This window comes from Haliotis rubra, unplaced genomic scaffold, assembly GCF_003918875.1.
Source record: "Haliotis rubra isolate DU_JTF1 unplaced genomic scaffold, ASM391887v1 Scf4, whole genome shotgun sequence".
Lineage (NCBI taxonomy): Eukaryota > Metazoa > Mollusca > Gastropoda > Lepetellida > Haliotidae > Haliotis > Haliotis rubra.
The window spans coordinates 2,805,641-2,823,363 of record NW_025767079.1 but is presented as its reverse complement, the minus strand read 5'-3'; the positions used below and the strand labels follow the sequence as shown (position 1 = coordinate 2,823,363).

At 38.8% G+C, this 17,723-nt stretch overlaps 1 protein-coding gene across 1 annotated transcript in view; it reads right to left on the bottom strand.

Moving 5' to 3' along the window:
- LOC124287047 overlaps window positions 1–17,723 on the bottom strand; it is a 77,287-nt gene that overhangs the window by 28,345 nt on the left and 31,219 nt on the right. The window contains 1 exon segment of the mRNA XM_046723514.1: window positions 13,919–14,019. The gene's annotated coding sequence lies outside the window, so the exon portion shown is untranslated.

The window sequence follows — 17,723 nt, the reverse complement described above, 5'->3', positions numbered from 1 at the left end:
AAACCATACTCACTAACTTACTCAAAGAAGCGCAGAGGAGCTTGTTGGCCAATCCATTCATGGACTTGAATATGCTCATGAATAAGATATATTTAAATCAAGTATGATTTAATTCAAGTTTTGATCTGGTGCTGCAGCATAGTGACTGAACGGAGCATGTCATTATACCACACAAGCAGTGATGTTTGCTCATGCTGTTGATCACATGTTTGTCTAGTCTGAACAAATACTGCAGCTTGCAGCAGCAGCATCAAATATCATTCACTTACTGACATTTTGTGTCGACTTTGTTCTCTTTAGAGGAATATCATCAATAACACATCTGAGGAAGCAAAAACCATCAGGATCATTCTTGCATGAGCGAAACAATACTCTCAACACTGCTTTAACTATTCAAACCTGACCTTTTAAGTGAAAGAGCACATCCATCCACAGTGAATTCATTATGACCTGCTCAAAATTAATTGCCTATGTAAACCACCACTCTGACCTACATACCAGTCATGTTAGTCTGGCATGTCCGTTTTCTTACCCATCAGAAACAAAGTCTAATTAATCGTCACTGACATCACTGAATGTAATACATCCAGATTGTATGAAGAAAAACAACCTTCAAATTTTTGGAAACAAATACAGTCCCCTGACATTCTCTCTCCCATCCTGCATCTTCATCACCTTACACCCGACCCTTCCTCCACCCAGCCCAATACCCGACCCTTCCTCCACCCAGCCCAATACCCGACCCTTCCTCCACCCAACCCAATACCCGACCCTTCCTCCACCCAGCCCAATACCCGACCCTTCCTCCACCCAGCCCAATACCCGACCCTTCCTCCACCTAGCCCAATACCTGACCCTGCATCCACCCAGCCCAATACCTGACCCTTCCTCCACCCAGCCCAATACCCGACCCTTCCTCCACCCAGCCCAATACCTGACTCTTCCTCCACCCAGCCCAATACCCGACCCTTCTTCCACCCAGCCCGATACCCGAGCATTCCTCCACCCAGCCCAATACCCGAGCCTTCCTCCACCCAGACCAATACCCAACACTTCCTCCACCCAGATCAATAACCGACCCTTCCTCCACCCAGCCCAATACCTGACCCTGCCATTCACATCTCCCTCCACCTGACCTTCCCTCCAACCTGCCATGCACCAGTCCCTCCGGCCTGTCCATAACTTGTCTGCCATGCAACTCCGGTATTTGGTGACAAGAATTTTAAAATGTCAAAAGCTGACTTGAAGTATTGCAACATCATTGTCCCATATCGTCCTCTATGGCATATTATTATTTTTGATATTAAATTAAGAAATTAAGTAGGGTGGAATCCTGCTTCTGAAGTATATGAATCTAAGGGGCCCCCTTTCACTCTACTTTTCCCTATTAGTCATGCCAAGGACCCATTGACTTCCTCACTTGATTTCCTGCTCTTTCATCACACTTACTACTCCATTTCAATTGAATTCCTTAAAATCACTACCTGTTAGTACATCTCCTTTCCATGATACAATATAATGGAGACAAAGAGGTTGAAGTTAATTTTAAATTCACTCTTGTGAAGATGCATTTAGCAAAAGGTAACAATTTTAGTTATTTCTGCATGCAAGTGTGTGACCGAAACATTCTTTACAAAAAGTATGTTCCAATCAACTATGCATTTGTGAAAAAATATTTTAAATGCTTCTTTAAAAACATCAACCAACAAATAAACCCAAACCAACACTGACAACTTATTTATTTAAAAAATACAAGTAATTTTTATAAATAATGGTTTTACATTTCAGGTCATTACTCACTCCTCGACTTTCCCCACCCACAAATAACTCCCTCCCAAGCATCACATACTCTGGTCACCTTGACAACACCTCTTTCTTCTCCCCATCATCACTTACTCCAGCCATCAATACCATTTAGACAGGAGACTCAACTTCGACACTTTACAAAATGGACTACACCTTCAGTGGTTCAAAGACCCACATTTGTTTAGGAAATAGGTTGGCTGTAGACACAGACCCTGTACCGAGCTTGGGGGTCACATGGAAGAAATCATCTCCTTGTAGCCTGGCATTGACACGGTGGCTGGGCTATACACACTGATATACACAACCCCAGCCATGATATACCTCTGGGAAAAACACTAGGAACTGGGGAATACGCAACACAGACGGTTTATCCACATACTTACCCAACTCCACCAGCGACAGCGGTTGAGTCAGTCAGTTCATCCAGGGTTGTCCTTGTTTCACGGTTCACACTGGTATTACCACACACAATATCTTATCTCACTCCCTTCATTGTAATACATCCAGAATGGGTGAAAAATGAACAAAATTTATATTCCATCCACCAAGGACTCCCTGCTCTGGCCACGGCTAATTCTGTTCTGGGGCAAAACAAGGATCTGTGACTATCAGCCTGAATGATTAAGAATAGCCAGTCAGGCGGGACGCCTAACATTTGGTCGTGCGAAGGGTTAAGGCATGGATAAACATACCCTACACAATGCAGGAGCCTCTGTTAGCGAGAGAACCATGGAAGGGGGTCAAGATTACATGCACGCTGTGTCAGGGCACATCAGCCATTGTGTTTAAATATGTCCATCTTGTAGAGGATTAAATGCTAATCTGTTGTCTATTAAGTTTACAGGGTCCGCAGAATCTGTGAAAACAGGCCATTGTGGTGTCATGTTTCACACAAAATGGACTGACTTTTTGCATATTTCAGTGAATTTCAGTGGATATATGACAATAATTATACCACAGAGGTATGTACCATAATTAAAAAATATACGGGTTATATATCATTAATTAATACATGCCATTAATATAACATATGATTTATCAGATCATAGCATTATGCACCATTGTTTGTGAGTACCATGTCCCTGTTTGTTATATACCATTAACTAATACATTATTACATACAATTAATATAACATATGATTTATCAGATCACAGCATTATGCACCATTGTTTGTGAGTACCATGTCCCTGTTTGTTATATACCATTAACTAATACATTATTACATACAATTAATATAATATATGATTTATCAGATCACAGCATTATGTACCATTGTTTGTGAGTACCATGTCCCTGTTTGTTATATACCATTAACTAATACATTATTACATACAATTAATATAATATATGATTTATCAGATCATAGCATTATGTACCATTGTTTGTGAGTACCATGTCCCTGTTTGTTATATACCATTAACTAATACATTATTACATACAATTAATATAACATATGATTTATCAGATCACAGCATTATGCACCATTGTTTGTGAGTACCATGTCCCTGTTTGTTATATACCATTAACTAATACATTATTACATACAATTAATATAATATATGATTTATCAGATCACAGCATTATGTACCATTGTTTGTGAGTACCATGTCCCTGTTTGTTATATACCATTAACTAATACATTATTACATACAATTAATATAATATATGATTTATCAGATCATAGCATTATGTACCATTGTTTGTGAGTACCATGTCCCTGTTTGTTATATACCATTAACTAATACATTATTACATACAATTAATATAACATATGATTTATCAGATCACAGCATTATGTACCATTGTTTGTGAGTACCATGTCCCTGTTAGTTATATACCATTAACTAATACATTATTACATACAATTAATATAATATATGATTTATCAGATCACAGCATTATGTACCATTGTTTGTGAGTACCATGTCCCTGTTTGTTATATACCATTAACTAATACATTATTACATACAATTAATATAATATATGATTTATCAGATCACAGCATTATGTACCATTGTTTGTGAGTACCATGTCCCTGTTTGTTATATACCATTAACTAATACATTATTACATACAATTAATATAACATATGATTTATCAGATCACAGCATTATGTACCATTGTTTGTGAGTACCATGTCCCTGTTTGTTATATACCATTAACTAATACATTATTACATACAATTAATATAATATATGATTTATCAGATCATAGCATTATGTATCATTGTTTGCTATATACAATATATTATATGCCATTAATTAAACCATACAGAGTTATACATCATTTACTGCTCTATTTAATGAGTTATACATCATTAGATGATTTTTACCAACATAGCATGTATTGCTGTACATAATGCGGTTTATATCATTAGGTAATTCAAACCTGTAAAGCATTTTTTGCTGTATGTAATGGGTTACATGCCAGTAAAATCAATTAAGAATGATATGCAATTAATTAAATATATACCAAGGGTTATAACAACTTCCTTATTCACTCAGAGATATATTTCAGTGTATATTGTATACAATGGGTTGTTAACCAATGAACACAAAAGTAATTTACCATATTCACCATTCATGAATTATTCATACTTTGGAACAGATAACATTTTCCCACTGTTTAACATGTTTAAAGTAAATATTGTATACCATATATAGATATGTTATATATTAGATCACTACAATGGCTCAGTGAATGGTTAATGAATGACAATACCTCTCTTAGAGAAGTTGACAGCAGGCAAGCCACTGTATAAAGATGGATTGGTTAGTTTCTCGAGTGAGTGAGTGAGTGAGTGAGTGAGTGAGTGAGTAAGCAGTTTGAGTACAAAATAATGAGAGAAGAGCCAGTGAGTGAGCAATGAAACTTATTTCCAGTGAGAGTATAGATTTGCTCAGTGAGCAAGCCGCAAGTATAGATTTGCTCAGTTTATGAAAATGAGATTCCTATATACCTCCATGTTATTTTTTAAAGGACAATTTCACAAACCAATTGTGAAATATTTTTATTTGAGTGACTTGAGGTTAGTCCACAATAAAATAGCAAACCAAGTAATGTAACAATTAACTTCCTTGTAGCAGATCCTTAATCACCGCTTCCTCGTCTTGAGCTAATCATTGGACAACAATGTAAGCCTTCCTCTCAGCGAAACCCTGTCTACCACCCCTACCCTACACCCCTTCCCCCCATCCCACAACCAACACATTCTGTACAGATTAACCACAGCATAACCTGCACTTCCAACAGCACTATCCTGTTCTGTTTAAATGTTAAACATACACTAAAGATTGAAATACAATGACTGCTGTCATGCACTGATTCATGCTAGAGACAGGGTGACACGCTGTTTAACATGTAGGCAGTGTATGGGATAACTGTTCACACTACAATACTCCAGCACACTGGATAAACACATCCTGTTCCAGGTTTAGAAGGAGGAGGGGAGGGGAGGGGGAACCAGAAATCTAACCACACCCATCTCCAGAATTTTCAACACACTGATCTCCAGAATTTTCAACATCCTTTACTTCGATTCAATATTAATCTGTAGACTTTTCCATTTGACCAAAAAACATTAATCATGAAATATTTTTGTACAAAATGACACAATATTTGTCATTTCTGATTATATCTCAGGTTAATTTCCATTCATGTCACTTATATTTCTATTCATTCATTTTGGAGAATTAAACTTCAACTGCTTACAATGCTTCAAATAAAACCTGTCCCAAACTGTCACTTAACGTTTATCTTTTTTTTTTTTTTAATATTTCTGAATCTAATCAACTTCTCAAAAGACAACAAAATCGAAATGAAAACAACAGCTGAAACATGCACGAACTGAAATGAATAATAAACTTTTAAATTAATCTGACTTACAATCGAAAATGGATAGTTTTCCCCAAATTGATTCACTTACACCACTCTCCCTCAACACCAGTACAATAAATTCACTGAAATTGCCGAGCAGACGACAACCACCAAGGGAGTTAACTCTGGGTGAGGCAGCTTCCTGGCAGCTGGCTGAGAGGGTGGAGAGTGGATTGTTTACACAGTCAAACAGCCTACCTTACTATCTCACTTGACCTGTGTTCCGCTTCACAGAAATAATCGGTGCAAGGTCCAGATCAGCTACCTTCCAGCTGACATTGCAACGTAGTCTGGATTTTACTGTTCTAATTTCCTTGACACAGACGAAAGCAGGCTATCAGTGAAAAAACAATCGTCTGCTGTTCTCTATCAAATTCCTGTATGTCAGTGAGCCACAATCTCCACTCAGTCTAAATGGTACACCACAAATTCTCCACTTATTTTCTCCAATGGTATCTGTAGGTTGCCTCTTTGGCTTGACAGAGTATTTGTGAATACAACTCGTCTCTCTATCTCAGCTCAGGGACTGAGCTAGCCGGGACTAAAATAAGAGTGTTACCGAATGGCATCATGTTCCGCATGAGCTGCTGTGCGAAATAAGCAGGAGGCATTTCAGAAGCGGCCAGGCGTGAAAAACCAGCGGCTTGGAAACACCAGGCTATTATGCGAATCTCTGCTGCGTCATTAGTGTTTTCGCGATCTTTTCAATATCATGACCAACCCCATGCAACCGTCTAGAATACCGTTTCTCTCTATTTTTTTCATCATTCTTTATTGCTTAAAAACGGACTGTGACAATTCATCTGCGAAGTAAAATTCTATAGATTCCCTGCAGATGCAATTCCATGGACGCATTGTCGTCTAGCACGGCTTTCAGCCAACCACGCAGGTTCCATAAATTCTCGTCAGATAATTAACGCTAGCCCAGTGCCTGCAGACAAGCATGAAATACCTCTATCCTTTTTCGTCATGGAGGAAAAACAACTGCAGCTACTAGGTGAAGCAGCAGTCCGATCGTGACAAATCTGCAATCATGTCATGAAAGGCTCCCAGACCCTTTCTATAAATTCTAAGGAGGATGCAAACGATGCATGCTCGGGAGACCTTTTCAAGATAGATAAGCTCAAGGCTGAACCACGGTGCAATTTAGCGAACCTTGGTTTCCGCAACCTCGTGGTGGATTTGGGCTGCAATTTCTGCGAGATGAATTAGTCAATTGTGGCCGGCTGACATGTGAAGAAACGGGCCACTGCACACCGTAATGGGAGAATCAATCGCACATAAAATACTGATATTGCCCGCCAGCCCTTCTACAACGACTGACATTGCCTTGCTCGAGTCAAGTGCATAATAAGTCTCCGCTACCCAACGGCACGCAAGATGGACTCTGAGACATGATTCTTCCCTGTGCCCACTATTTTCATAATTATTCTCCCTTAAAAAACACATTAATTCCACAAACAAGACAATCAGAGAAAAGCCTTCTATTTCTCCTCATCAACACCTTGTCCAACACTTTGGTACTGGTAGATAGGGGAGCATGGTTACATTCCTGTATGTTCTACCACGTTCAATCTGATTAATCTATTCATTAACTTCCGACACATTTCATCTGATAAACTCTTAACGACCTTGACAGCATGGCATCTGTTCCAGTCCATTCTCCTTTGATAAACTTTGTTTTCATACAATAACCTCATTTCTCACCATAAACCTCATAACATGTCTTCTGATAAATTCTTATTGGATAAGTAAACTTTTTTTAAAACAATTTTTAAATTTTATTCCTTTACAAATTGTTCACAAATAAATAAGTGGGAAGTTCACTGACAATCCAGGAAGAAGTCATGATGAAAACTTATGATGGAAAACTTGTATACAATATTTAAAGTAGTAATCAACTTAAATACACAAAAACATATTCTCCATTACATCTCATATAATACTTCCTCCATTCTTCAAATTTCACAGCATTTCATACCATGGACTCCTTTCTAAATTCAGAGTCCACCAAATTTAAATCTGATAAATTCAAATTTCATCTATAAACTTCAACTGCATTTCCTAAAATAAAATTCTTACTTAAATTATAAATTTCCTCACAAATAGAATATTTAGTTCTATAGTGAAAAGACAAATAATCCATAATTGCCTTGTAAACTGGTGATCCCGGTCATATCGACAAAACCACCTTTAAAAATAGTTACCACTCTTTTTAATGCCAGACTTTACAACCAACCTGATAAAACTGAACCCGATATATATATCTGTGTAATAATAACAATCAGATATCGTTATCTTGCAAATCAACACTGGCATACATTTCAAATACAACTTGAAATGCTACAAATACAATTTATGGAAAGGGTTTTGTTGACTCAATATTTTCATATTGTCATGCAATAATGTTGTGAATATTTGCCACATATTAATGCGCAACTTTCGTACCATGTCCAAAATGTTTGTTTATGTACAATAAACTCTTGATTTCTCATTCTGAAATTTAACCTTCTAGTGCCTATATTCTCTGAGTTGCTGATAACATACTACATCCTTGTACAACTATTTCTCATGACAGTGAGTGAGTATGGTTTTACGCCGCTGTTAGCATTATTCCAGCAATATCACGCAGGGGACACCAGAAATGGGCTTCACACATTGTACCCATGTGGGGAATCGAACCCGGGTCTTCGGGAAGTGATGAGAGAACTTTAACCACTAGGCTACCCCATCGCCCCGGGTGACGCAAGAAATGGGCTTCACACATTGCTTCATGTAGGGAATCGAACCCTGGTCTTCGGTGTGATGAGCCAATGCTGTAACCACTAGGCTACCCCACCCCCCACCGCCCCATTTCTCATGACAAGAATAGGGTGGTACTTTGTGAACAGAGCTCCACCTTCATTTGACGAACATATGAAACAGCATGTGGCTTCCATATTCTCCCAACGTCATACAGAACTCATTGTATACCATCAAACATGAATGACACCTGATCGGCTGGAGCATTGTCAAGCTCTTTTTGTAGCAATATATGGAGCAGGTATTTTACAGACAAACAAACAGCGTGTCATCACAACATGACAGGGCTATAAATTTTACTTGTTTACAAAAAGGAAATATGTTGCTTCATTAATAATATATAAATATTTTTTAAATGAAAATTTCATTCCACACCAATTTTAAACTTATTAAAATATGATTTTTATTATTTTCATTCCTGAATTATGAACACTTATTTTTGAAATTTAGTTGAAATAATTACAGTGAAAATCAACAAAGATATGAAAACATTTTCTTCACAGATTACCAAAACTTCTATTATATGGAACTCAGATTTCCCACGAGTGACATAATGCATCAAATCTCTAATTGTGTTCAAATACTGAAACAAAATAGAAACTTCCAAATATACAGTACATTTTTTGGAGCAATTTCATTCAAAGGTACATACATTAAAATATGCCAAACAATGTAGGAAATGGACAAGTACTTGAATAATTTTGAAAATTAAAGGTATCAACGATGTAGACAGAAACTTCCAAATGTACAGAACATTTTTTGAGCAATTTCATTTAAAGGCAGATACATTAAAATGTGCAAAAAAATGTAGGAAATGAACATGTACATCAATAATTTTGAAAATTAGATGATGTTCTTGTTTTGACCTAACATTATCCCCTAGGTGACAAAAGATAAACTGTCCTTTCATTCCGTGAAGGAATTTGCCAGCAACTTTCACTAACAACATAGCTATCAGCACATACCAGATCATATTGTTCACCATAAAAATCAATTTTCCTGTTCTTAATCCCACGTGTTCACCTTTAGCCACTAATTAGCAAGACAACAAATACAGGAACAAATGGAACTCCTCCGTCCAAGAGCTTACAGGAAATAGTGGCGGGCACACAGGTTCCGCTGTCGTGGAAATGTGTTCGAAGAGCGGAACGGAACCCAGTACGCTGGAACTGGCATAATGCAGTGATCAGTTCTGTCTGAGGCCTTGTTTGAGTTTGTGGGGCCTTGTAAGGGTTTTGCTTCAAGATCCGTCATTAAATAGCCTCTGCTGAATGAGGGCTCGTGCAGATTGTCAGCTATCAAATATAAGGCCTTTTTAGGGGCCTTTCAAGGCCAATCAACAATTTTAAGAAACTGTAGAAACACATAAGTGGTGGAATACACACAAGGTTGGTCAAATGTGGACCGACTATCGGAAGGAAATAACTACATTGCTTCACTGGGAAAGTTTTGCTTCGTTAAGGATATTAATTAAGAGCCACTGTCACTGCAAGGTATATTTATAATGCATAAGATTCCTGTGAAATCATAACTTCACAAATTTTGCTAAATATAGGGCCTTTTCAGGGAAAATAATTGGCAATTAGGCTTTTCAAGCCTGAAACAAATTTAAGATAAAATGCCCGAATTTCATGCTTTTTTAAGCCCCAGCGAACCCTGCAAATGGACTTAGCGTCAATTTCATAAACAACAGTACTGTAAAAGGTCTCATGTACATATTTTTGTTTTCATATCCAATTACATTAATAAGACGCTAATAAGAATAGTGAGTGAGTATGGTTTTACGCCAACTTTAGCAATATTCCAGCAATTTCACAGCAGGGGACACCAGAAATGGGCTCCACACATTGTACCCATGTGAGGAATTGAACCCGGGTCTTCAGCTTGACAAGCGAATGATTTAATCACTAGGCTATTCAACCGCCCTACTTATAAGAATAAATAACAGGTGTCAATTTTAGCGTTTATCACGGCATGAACAAAAAACAACAGTGAGTGAGTTAAATTTTTTTAGCAATATTCCAGCAATATCATGGCGGGGGACACCAGAAATGGGCTTCATATATTGTACCCATGTGGGAATCGAACCCAGGTCTTCAGTGCGACAAGCGACCGCTTTAACCATGAGGCTACCCACCACCCGGTGATGTAATACAACACACAGAAAGTATCAGCGTGTGTCTTCGAGATTTTCAAATACATTATTGATTCACAACATCCGTTTAGTCTGTGATATTTCAAAACTCGCTTAAAGACATTCTTTAGTGAGCTTTATTGAAGCATAAACTTCAGGTAACAAGAGACGAACTGCAATCTGTTTGGCAAATCATTTTGAAACATATCTATTTTCTATCAAATAATTCTTTCAGTATGACACTGTTCCAGCAATCACTAAAGAATGTCGAAACCTTTTTGGTAAGGTCTGTAGTTTCTTACTCACAAGACCTTCCCACCACTCTGAATCCCCTACTTCATATTCACATCATTATGTCTGAACATATACTACTCACACTTTGCTAAGGATCACAAAAATTCACAACTTTACTTAAACATAGATTTATAATTTGAAATTCTATCCATTTAAAATTGGATAAATAATAATATGGTAAGCCCTCTTTAGGCAAGCAACCACTTTAATCTAACCATATGCACTTGATACATGAGTAACCATAAAAATGGTTTTCATGGCGCCAATCAACCATTTTGCAAATCATGGAACGAGTGATTGACAAATAAACAACACATGTCAATAGCAGGTTTATGATCCACAAGATGCAATGACATACTGAAACCTAGGATCCATGCTTACAACAAGCTAAGGTATTTAAACCAAATTTGACCCCACATTATAGTTTTTTGTTGAATCGATGATTTGATCCTTATCAAAGTGTGAATAGTATATATGGACAGTATTTACTATGTGCGTTTGAGAGGTCTGTGAATAGACAACAGGTATTTCAACTGAAAATCAGCTGGAGATTGTGAGTTGGCTGGGTACTTGAATTCATATCAACTTATTGCAAATAGTTACAGAAAAATGAAAGAAACACACACTTGAATATATTTGTGTGAGTGAGTATAGTTTTATGCCACTTTTAGCAATATTCTAGCAATGTCCCGGTGGGAATATATTTGAAAGAGGGATTATTTTGGACCTTTGAAATAGTTTGTTATACCCAGAAATATGTGACAGTTTTGTATGTCAAACATATTAATGTTAACAAATGTTTGTTAACAACTTTGTCTAAAGTCTTGGCCCATCATACTGGCTTGGATCTTCATACTTGGGCCATCATTAAGGGCTTGGCCAATCATACAGGGTCTTGGCCCATCATACTGGCTTGGCCCTTCATACTTGGGCCATCATTAAGGGCTTGGCCAATCATACAAGGTCTTGCCCCATCATACTGGCTTGGATCTCTATACTTGGGCCATCATTAAGGGCTTGGTCAATCATACAAGGTCTTGGCCCATCATACTGGCTTGGCCCTTTATACTTGGGCCATCATTAAGGGCTTGGTCAATCATACAAGGTCTTGGCCCATCATACTGGCTTGGATCTCTATACTTGGGCCATCATTAAGGGCTTGGCCAATCATACAAGGTCTTGGCCCATCATACTGGCTTGGATCTTCATACTTGGGCCATCATTAAGGGCTTGGCCAATGATACAGGGTCCTGGCCCATCATACTGGCTTGGATCTCTATACTTGGGCCATCATTAAGGGCTTGGCCAATCATACAAGGTCTTGGCCCATCATACTGGCTTGGATCTTCATACTTGGGCCATCATTAAGGGCTTGGCCAATCATACAGGGTCTTGGCCCATCATACTGGCTTGGATCTCTATACTTGGGCCATCATTAAGGGCTTGGCCAATCATACAAGGTCTTGGCCCATCATACTGGCTTGGATCTCTATACTTGGGCCATCATTAAGGGCTTGGCCAATCATACAGGGTCTTGGCCCATCATACTGGCTTGGCCCTTTTTACTTGGGCCATCATTAAGGGCTTGGCCAATGATACAGGGTCTTGGCCCATCATACTGGCTTGGCCCTTTTTACTTGGGCCATCATTAAGGGCTTGGCCAATCATACAAGGTCTTGGCCCATCATACTGGCTTGGATCTCTATACTTGGGCCATCATTAAGGGCTTGGCCAATCATACAAGGTCTTGGCCCATCATACTGGCTTGGATCTTCATACTTGGGCCATCATTAAGGGCTTGGCCAATCATACAGGGTCTTGGCCCATCATACTGGCTTGGCCCTTTTTACTTGGGCCATCATTAAGGGCTTGGCAAATCATACAAGGTCTTGGCCCATCATACTGGCTTGGATCTCTATACTTGGGCCATCATTAAGGGCTTGGCCAATCATACAAGGTCTTGGCCGATCATACTGGCTTGGCCCTTTATACTTGGGCCATCCTTAAGGGCTTGGCCAATCATACAGGGTCTTGGCCCATCATACTGGCTTGGATCTCTATACTTGGGCCATCATTAAGGGCTTGGCCAATCATACAAGGTCTTGGCCCATCATACTGGCTTGGATCTTCATACTTGGGCCATCATTAAGGGCTTGGCCAATGATACAGGGTCTTGGCCCATCATACTGGCTTGGCCCTTTTTACTTGGGCCATCATTAAGGGCTTGGCCAATCATACAGGGTCTTGGCCCATCATACTGGCTTGGATCTCTATACTTGGGCCATCATTAAGGGCTTGGCCAATCATACTGGCTTGGATCTTCATACTTGGGCCATCATTAAGGGCTTGGCCAATGATACAGGGTCTTGGCCCATCAAACTGGCTTGGCCCTTTTTACTTGGGCCATCATTAAGGGCTTGGCCAATCATACAAGGTCTTGGCCCATCATACTGGCTTGGCCCTTTTTACTTGGGCCATCATTAAGGGCTTGGCAAATCATACAAGGTCTTGGCCGATCATACTGGCTTGGATCTCTATACTTGGGCCATCATTAAGGGCTTGGCCAATCATACAAGGTCTTGGCCCATCATACTGGCTTGGATCTTCATACTTTGGCCATCATTAAGGGCTTGGCCAATCATACAGGGTCTTGGCCCATCATACTGGCTTGGCCCTTTATACTTAGGCCTTCATTAAGGGCTTGGTCAATCATACAGGGTCTTGGCCCATCATACAGGGTCTTGGCCCATCATACTGGCTTGGCCTTTTATACTTGGGCCATCATTAAGGGCTTGGCCAATCATACAGGGTCTTGGTCCATCACACAGGTCATGGTAGGAGCATTTTTCATGTAAACTGATGGCAGATTTTCAATGGCTTTTTTCAGTTTCAATTTGGCTCCTTGAAACTGGCTCCTAAAACGTTGCTTGCTCCAGCATGACAACTACATTAGGAGCCTCGTGCCACCCTGTTTGATAATTAGGCTAAGGGAAGGTACAACTTACCTTTGTGTAAGGGTCGAGACAACATGGGCACATCAGAAAAAGATAGGTTTGTTCAGCGTCAATATGGCGGTTTGTGTCTTTATCCAGAAGAGGCTTTAGATCTGGAATCAGATATGAAGTAGTTGTCAGTGGGTCAGTTCGAATATAATAAAAACAATTGTCATCTGGTAATATGATGTTAGATTCGTGAAAACAAAATATTGAAATACAATTCATGTCAAAAAACAAAAAAAGTTCCTCAATAAGTAAGAAATATACACAATTTCACACACACAGCAAGCAGTAATTTTTAATTTAGCCTTGCAAAGACCTGGCTCAACTGAGCCACAATAAATACATATTTCTATCTGGGTATTAAAGGTAGCTTTGGAGACCAAGCAATAGCTTGTCATGCTGAAATTCTGGGTTTTATTCCCTGAATATATGTGAAGCATATTCTACCCCTCAATCTGTATGGTTTGAATACCATATTCATATTGATACTAATTTTTAAAATATTACCGCCATATTCAGGAATCCTAGTTTTTATGTGCTGGTATTATTGAAGTGCTAGCTCCCAGGGATATCATGCTACCGTGTAACATGGCCCACGTGTGTGGGTTATTTGGGTGGGTGGGTTATTTTATGCATGCCTGAATTAGCGAGTTTAGTTTTACGCAGCTTTTAACAATATTCCAGCAATATCACGGCAGGGGACACCATAAATGCGATTAACACATTGTACTCAGGTGGGGAATCGAACCCAGGTCTTCGGTGTGATGAGCGCCCCATCACCCCGGACATGTACAGACATCAGAAACAATAGTCTCCATCATTCTCCCTTTTTAATATATGAATCATAGGAAACTTGACTCTGATGACACAGAACATAACAGACATATGCTAATAATGTTTGTACATCCAACCCATTCTTTTTTTTTCGGATCTCAGGAACACTTCATGCTATGGGCGATGGATTGAAAATATATTTAAATATTGCAGAGTATATCAATATTCACCTGCTAACCAAGACAACAATATACAAATGGAGAAGCCTCAATCCATTAATTTTCTGCTTTAAGAAAATCAATTATAAGAAATACAATAAAAGATCGAATATTTTGTTTCCACTGTTTAAAATATTTTTGCAGGAAATTAAAATAAAATTCAAATGATTTATTTCTCTAATTTATGATGAAAGAAAATATGTTTAAAGTGTTTTGGTCTTTCAGTTTTGTTTCAAAGTGTTGCAATGTTTCAAAATGACAATGGCAGATATGGTTTTGTTTCACTATGTTACAAACTTTCTCAAAGACAATCATAATGGGTTACCATTGTTCCACATGAAAACCACAAAGATGGTTTTATCAGAATGTTTAATGTTTCTACAAAAAATTGTTTTGTATCTATGTCTAGCTTTATTATAATGCTTTCAACTTGCTCGCTGCATGAACAAAAACACAACTCCCAGTGATCACTAGGTTCATCATCATCATCATCATCATCATCATCATCATCATCATCATCATCATCATCATCAACACCAACACCAATACCTAACCTAACCGTTGCAATCATTGTCACACTCTTCCAGATTTCAAATATTTTGAGAATACCTAAAATCAAAATAAATTGTCACTGGTGCAAACCAACAATGAACCTTTCCTAAAAGTGATCCAAATTTGCTCGAGTAATGCATTATACTGCAGCCTGTTGTATGCCTTATGCATGACTGGCCAATCTGTTTACAAGGCAAGGTCGAACCCCTAACACACCATCACAAAGTGAGCTATGATCTCAAATAAAACTCCATACACAACAACGAAAGAAACCAATGCCGTAAAATTGGGTATGCTTTTATGTTGGGGCCATTAGCGGATCATATTAGCTAATGTTTGAACAAAATTAACCAATAAATCACGCAACATTTTAAAAGCTCCCGAATTAATTCAAATTAGAGGATTTCCATCGTGGGATCAAATTCCAAGCAGTGTGAATGGGGGGAAAAGCTCACCTGCTCGACTTGTCAGTAAAACACCTCGACAGGGCCCAGTAAGCAGACCCCAGCGAGTGGGTACATCCATTGGACACAATCAGAGCGTGCAAAATCCGTGATTTTTTCACGGTAATTGCAAAGGAGACACACCTTGTGGAGATCGTGTTGATTACACAATGGTGACTGGGAAATGTGGCGGCTGATCCTGTTACCGTCTAGCTCACCTGGACTGACGCAGGAGCCATTAAAGCCAAAAAATGTGTTTGTAAATACAAACACCCAAACATGATATTGTATGCGGTCTTTGTGAGTTTTGTCAGTCACTCTGTGTAAAATATTGTTTTCAATTCAAGTCATCACTCCTTACCCAGAATGTGAAATTCTTTTATGCTGACAACAGGAAATTTAAATAAATATACAAGTTTCATAGTTATGAAATCCATTATGATTTTCAGACTTAAGATTAACACTGACTGACTGAGTTTGGTTTTACGCCGCTTTTAGCAATATTCCAGCAACATCACGGCGGGGCACACCAGAAATGGGCTTCACACATTTTACCCATGTGGGGATTCGAACCCGGGTCTTCGGCGTGACGAGTCAACGCTTTAACCACTAGGCTACCCCACCGCCTCCTTAAGATTAACAGATACCTCATAACAATATAAACAATCCAACTCTGTTTGAATAGTCTTGTTGGCATTGTTTGCCACAATATGTACTGGCAGGCATTGTTTGCCACAATATGTACTGGTAGGCACTGTTTGCCACAATATGTACTGGTAGGCATTGTTTGCCACAATATGTACTGGTAGGCATTGTTTTGTCACAAAGATTGTGTTTGTATACTGAAGGAAACACAAAATAATTTTATATTCCATACAAATTCACTGAAAAAACATCACCAAACAAAACAAAGCAGGGATTTGTCACAATTGGATGATATTTGGATGATGAATCTGCTAAGCATACTCTCCATGTGGTGCACATGCAGGTTGTCACATGGTGCTTACACTTAATAGCTCAAAGAAATACTCATATCACAGGATCTATCCACAATTCATGTCACCAGATCTATCCACAATTCATATCACAGGTTCTATCAAACAATTCATGTAACGGTTCTATCAACAATTTATGTCACAAGATCTACCAACAATTCATGTCACAGGTTCTATCCACAATTTATGTCACAGGTTCTATCAAACAATTCATGTTACAGGTTTTATCCACAATTCATGTCACATGTTTTAGCAACAATTCTTATCACAAGTTCTACCAACTTTTCATATCCATGACATTGTTATACATATAATGTTCAAACAGCTATTCATAACGTTACATATTGCAAGAGGGGCGGTGGGGTAGCCTAATGATTAAAGTGTTGGCTCGTCACGCCGAAGACCCGGGTTCAAATCCCCACATGGGTACAATGTGTGAAGCCCATTTCTGGTGTCCCCCGCCGTGATGTTGCTGGAATATTGCTAAAAGCGGCGTAAAACCAAACTCAGTCAGTCAGACATATTGCAAGATCATAACAATATGCACATAACAAAACATTGCATAAAATATCATGTGTCCATGAGTGAGTGAGTGGGGTCTTACGCTGCTTTTAGTACTATTCCAGCAACATCAAGGTAGGGACACCAGAAATGGGCTTCACATTGTTGGTGGGGATTCAAACCTGGTCTTTCAGCATGACGAGCAAACGCTTTAACAACAAGGCTGTGCCACCACCCCGAAACAGTCCATGAAGTACATGATGACCACTGATAGACTACAACAACCGGCAATGACCTGTTATGACCAGCAATGACCTGAAATGACCTG